We start from the raw sequence: 6000 nt of genomic DNA, 5'->3' as shown, positions 1-6000 counted from the left end.
ACGTCGCCCACACGCGCGCGGTATCTTGATCGTGCGTGACACTAACAATAAGTAAAAAAAGCTAGCATGGATTTGTGACGTTCTTACTGTCAATCGGGTAGGTGCGCCGAACGTCTGTTATTCGCGGACGAGCGTTCGTGACATTCTAGCCGCGATTTAAACATGTTAATGTTACGGTAACAGCCGCGCGGATGCCCCATGCAATTCTTCCAATGCATCTCTCACTCGAAAGCCCTACAAGTAATAAGCGAAAAAATTGCCAATTGACATGAAAATACAATGTATAAATATCACCGCGACAAATGATTCTTGTTTATTACGAATATACAATTGTCGGATAAAAAAAAATACATATCATAGTCTCATCGAAATTTGAAACATTTTTGGAATTGTGTCGCAAACTCTTTTACGAATATATTAAACCCACGCAAGTGTTTCAGATTAAAAAAGTTTCCGATTTTTGGTATATTATTTTATCTTTATGAAAAATGCTTGAGCGAGCGAGAGTTTTAAATATCGTGTTTTTAAATGTATAGCAAATATTTTTTTTACTGTCCAAAACTGATAACAATTTAATTTGTATATATCGATATCTAATGCAATTTTTGCAAATATATTTTATGCCAAGATTAAAATAAAAAAGAATTTTTAAGATTCACTGTGGTATCTCCGATGCGCAACAGCAGGAGTTGTAGTATGTACATATATAAATGTTGTAGAGAAGTTGCGCTATATTCAATCTGTAACAGAGAAATATACACAAATTGTAAAGCAGTGTAAAAATAATTCAGAAAATAAAAAAATTATAACTGAATTTATCATTCAGATATCTGATAAGAAAAAATTACACAATTTATGAAAAAAGAATTCTTTTTATATAAATATAAATTTTTATGAAATATAAAGTTATAAATCGCGCTTACTTGACGGTTGTTCCGCCATTATTGGAAGTTTCCCCTCGGGCCTCCTCCACCTCTCCGGTTTTTTTCGTGTCACTCACACTCACATAATACATTCGCGGAGACACAAAATAATAATCGCGCGGCGCTTTTCACTCCCGATACTGCATGCTTATTTTTAGTTGATACTTACTCGCGAAAACTAAGCTTTTCGATAATTTTATTGTTTAATAAAATGCATGAAACCATGATTGCACGAAACTACGATTTATTTTTTTCCTAACGATCGTCCGATACTTTTTTCGACACTTCAGATATACACAATACGCTTATTTACAGATATTTGTTCTCTTAATAATTTAAAGAAAGTTTTATAACTCAGATATGAGAAAATGACAAACGATTTCTATGAATAATCGAGTATAATTCCTTTAATACTCACGATCGCGATTACATCTGCGTCACAAGCACCGCCATGAACATTTACCCGCGCAAACGAGACAACTAAACCTAACTTCCGATGAATTATCTTCCACTAGCACTCATTAGTGCCAACTGTGACATGTGAATCGTTCGAGCGATTCTAGTTTCTATTAACGTACATGCAAATCGAATATAAACGTATCTTTAATGCATATTTATATCAGAACGCGATATATAGAACGCGAATATCATGAAATTATTTTTCACTTATTATTACTAAACTATTACGTTAGAGAATATATTCATTAGACGATCGATTTATATTTCTTGATAATATTATATAGATTGTATAATTAACGCGCTCACACGTATATATGACACGGTACTAGTGACAAATACGTACACTGAGAAAAAAAAAAAGTTGTTAATTTGACTAAATTCGTCCAACTAATTACTATTTCTTTGTATCTCTTTAATTGAAATATTTAAGTATTTAAATCAAATATACCTCATGTTAGATTTAATTATTTAATATGTCGTATTTGACTTAAAATATTAAAATATTTCAATTAAAGAAATAGTAATTAGTTGGACGAATTTAGTCAAGCTGACAATTTTTTTTTCTCGGTGTATTTTTCCTAAAGATCGTCCGATACTTTTTTCGACACTTCCGATATACACAATACGCTTATTTACAGACATTTGTTCTCTTAGTATTTTAAAGAAAGTTTTATAACTCAGATATGAGAAAATGACAAACGATTTCTATGAATAATCGACTATAATTAATTTAATACTCCCGATCGCGATTACATCTGCGTCACAAGCACCGCCATGAACATTTACCCGCGCAAACGAGACAACTAAACCTAACTTCCGATGAATTATCTTCCACTAGCACTCATTAGTGCCAACTGTGACATGTGAATCGTTCGAGCGATTCTAGTTTCTATTAACGTACATGCAAATCGAATATAAACGTATCTTTAATGCATATTTATATCAAATATATAGAACGCGAATATCATGAAATTATTTTTCACTTATTATTACTAAACTATTACGTTAGAGAATATATTCATTAGACGATCGATTTATATTTCTTGATAATATTATATAGATTGTATAATTAACGAACTCACACGTATATATGACACGGTACTAGTGACAAATACGTACACTGAGAAAAAAAAAAGTTGTTAATTTGACTAAATTCGTCCAACTAATTACTATTTCTTTGTATCTCTTTAATTGAAATATTTAAGTATTTAAATCAAATATACCTCATGTTAGATTTAATTATTTAATATGTCGTATTTGACTTAAAATATTTCAATTAAAGAAATAGTAATTAGTTGGACGAATTTAGTCAAGTTCACAATTTTTTTTTCTCGGTGTATTATCTTCGCGATAGTCGAGATGATACTACGTCAATTTGTTTACAATACACAGCGAGTACAATCGTTATAATATTTCGAAATGTAACAAAGGAAAGTAAGCTAAACATAAGAGAATGGAGAGAGGGGAAATTTTCGGAGTCTAGCCTAAACGCTTTGTTTATGATACACTGTAGAGTAAATACAATTGCTAATCTATTTCGGAATGTAATAATGTAAAATATTACATGAAATATATGACAATTTCTATGATAATTGAAATAAGGTAAACGTGCTAGAGGCTTTCCAGAGGAGACAGAAATCGCTTCTTTTTATAAATGAAAGAACGAAACACGGTGCGTTCAATATTTGGTTAGACAAAGGGCGTTAGATACAAATCTAGAAAATACGATAAATGTTGAGGATGCTGCTTCGTTCCTTCTTTTAAAAATGTTTCTATCCTTTTTTAGAATTATACGCTCATCTTATTTTTTCATAGAAATAAGCGCTTTCATCTCACAAAAATTGCTATATTCGATGTATTATTTTACGCACTACATTTTTAAACGGATTAGTAGTTGCATTGGCACGCTACTACTCGTATATATAACAAGAACGGCCGGGCTCGCTTCCGAGAATCTCCTCCAATTACACGCGGCGTACTCGCATTTTTCAGTTTCTCGCTTAGTCCTGTCTTGACTATCGCGAGGGTTAGACCGAGTTTTTCGCGTTTCTGGTGTTCCGCGCGCGTTATTCGTGCAATCTATAATATCAAGAACGATAAATCAATTGTGTTAACGATTTGTGATAAAAATTAATATTCGTGTTCTAAGATAATCCGTATACATACATGTTAAAAATGTCGCGTTTAATAAAAACTAATGCTCGAACGATAATGAATATATTTGAGTATATCGATGTAAATTCGGAACCGCGAAATCGGTGAAAGTGATGGTGATCTATGTTACGTGCTCGTCTATGGTAGTACCACAGACTTCTGAAGTTTGTGGGTAGTCCATATACATGACGCGGTAGTTTGTGGTATCGGAACGATCTGGCGTCGGTTACAGCGCAGATTTAATGGCGATTCGAGGATCGTGAGTGGTTAAAAAACTGGCATCCGAGTTAAGAGAGATTTTGTTATCGAGAATCGAAATATCATATCTGAGGGCAAATATAATATCGCAAAAATGTGGAGAAAAGTATCTCGGAGGATTATCGTGTTATGCGTAGACATTATACAATATTTCGTCGATAGTGAGAACGTGCGACAATTTTCTACGGAGTGAAGTTCGCGCGGAAGCCATTAATTTCGAAGCATTTTTAAAACAAATAAGGATCAATATAGAGGGTTTTTACGTCTCAAAATATATAAAATATATTAAGTTTTACAAAGTTTCGTAAAGTATTTTACATTGAGCCGGTTAAATTTTACGCTCCACTCGCCGCAGCAATACTAAAATTCTTATTGCGAATAGTATGCGCTCGCGATTTTATTCTCTTTCTTTTTCTATCTCACTCTCTGTCTTTTCCTTTCATCCTTCCTTCTCCTTCTTTTTCCGTCTCGCTTTTTCTCTCTCCCTTTCCATTCTTTCTCCTTTTTTAGACACAATGTGAGCGATAAAATATACAAATTAAAATCAAAGATAAATACCTGAACAAAATGATATATCTGATTTTCAACTATTCGCGTAATACATTTCAATCGAATAAAATAAAATATCGCGCTTTAATGGATCACCGATATATAAACGTCGAATTTTTGCTACGAAATTTTGACGGATATCGAAATATATATCGTTTTACTTACAATTGTAAGTAATTAACCGTTATTAATTAAATATGTCGCTTATGTCGCTCGATTCGGAGTCAATTCGTCGTATATACACATTTTGTCAATGATAAAAGAATTAAAAATTGTCGGGAAACATTAAAATTGAAATATTGAAAATAAATGAACAATTCTATATAAAAATTAAAAATTGATGAATATTTGAAACTATAATATCGCGCGATATTATATGAATAGAGCTAATAGTTAGTTAAAATGCGATGGATTGTGCGAAAATATACAATAATCGTAGCGAATATGTAATCGCATTAGATATCTCGTATTTATCGCGATTGCATTTAGAGAGATAGATAAATTCAATACCATACTGTATTCCTTATATACTCGAGTATCAAGCGAGTGGAGTTGATAATAATTATATTAAAACGCGATAATTGTCCGAAAATATATAATAATCCTAGACAACGAGCGTTTAGCGCTTCCTACTTGTCACGCGATCATAAATTACGACAAAAGTCGAGCGTTGAATTTTACGACGTAAACGCGTTCGTATGTTTACATTCGGTCGCTTTGTTGTCATTCGCGCGGCGTAACACAAGTGAGTCTGGCAGCAGTCGTTTCGTATCACGCAGTATCATTCTGGATCGCGATCGCGTGGAGTACCGCACAAGTGTCACAAACGCGATCATATTTCTCTTTTCAGTCATTGACGAAACATCGCATATAAAAGCTAAATCGACTATGTCGAGCAGTATCGCGACGCTTTTAATTAAGTTATATTCGTACATTCCATTCGTAAAACAATGTATTTTGAGATCCCCGCGTCAACTATATAACGCAACTAGACAACTAGTGTTATCGAGTTCGTATATTTATTTTTATTTTTAATCGCTTATAACGCGCGAGACCAAAAAATAAAATCTATCTTAAAATACAAAGGTATACATTTGTTAGCGATGAAAATTTTTCCATTGACGCGGCAAATAATACAAATAAATAATAATAAATTTGATTACACAATTTTTGAACGCCAAGTGTATAGTGACGGTAATTTTCGCGTTTCATTCTTTTGCCAAAATATGTAATAAAGTGCGCGTCCGATTTTTTTTTTTTTTTTTTTTTTTTTAGCGCCGTATAAAGTAACGTGAGATTATAATAACCGTGTGTCCGTAAAGTATCAGTGTCGCGAGTGTAAGTTTAATCGAAAGAAAAGATAAAGAGAAGAGGAGGAGGTCCAGGGAGATATCGGGCGACGGCGAAGCAACCGCAAGGTGAGCGATTTACAATTTATTTAATAATTTATTAGTTATTATTTGATTAAATTAAACCGCATTGCATACGGTTTTATTATTTCTGCGATATAGTAATTTCTTTTTTACGTTATTATATAATATAATGTATGTATAAAAAAATATCTTAGATTTTATTTTAAAACAGAGTATTTTAATATTTAAAATTATTAGTATTTTTTTAATTGATACATAAATAATATTTCATTGTATTTAATATG

The 6000-nt window shown here is 32.3% G+C and overlaps 1 protein-coding gene across 1 annotated transcript in view; it reads left to right on the top strand.

Annotated features, from left to right (window-relative positions):
* The first annotated feature begins 5694 nt into the window (after window positions 1-5694).
* Sox102f (transcription factor Sox102F) overlaps window positions 5695-6000 on the top strand; it is a 150194-nt gene continuing 149888 nt past the window's right edge. Inside the window, exon 1 of the mRNA XM_070304700.1 lies at window positions 5695-5761. The gene's annotated coding sequence lies outside the window, so the exon portion shown is untranslated. The remainder of the gene's footprint in view (window positions 5762-6000) is intronic.

Source organism: Polyergus mexicanus, unplaced genomic scaffold, assembly GCF_030449975.1.
Source record: "Polyergus mexicanus isolate NDT 795.1 unplaced genomic scaffold, iyPolMexi1.0 SCAF_12, whole genome shotgun sequence".
NCBI lineage: Eukaryota > Metazoa > Arthropoda > Insecta > Hymenoptera > Formicidae > Polyergus > Polyergus mexicanus.
Note: the sequence above shows the minus strand (reverse complement) of the source record. Positions and strands in the feature narration are given on the sequence as shown.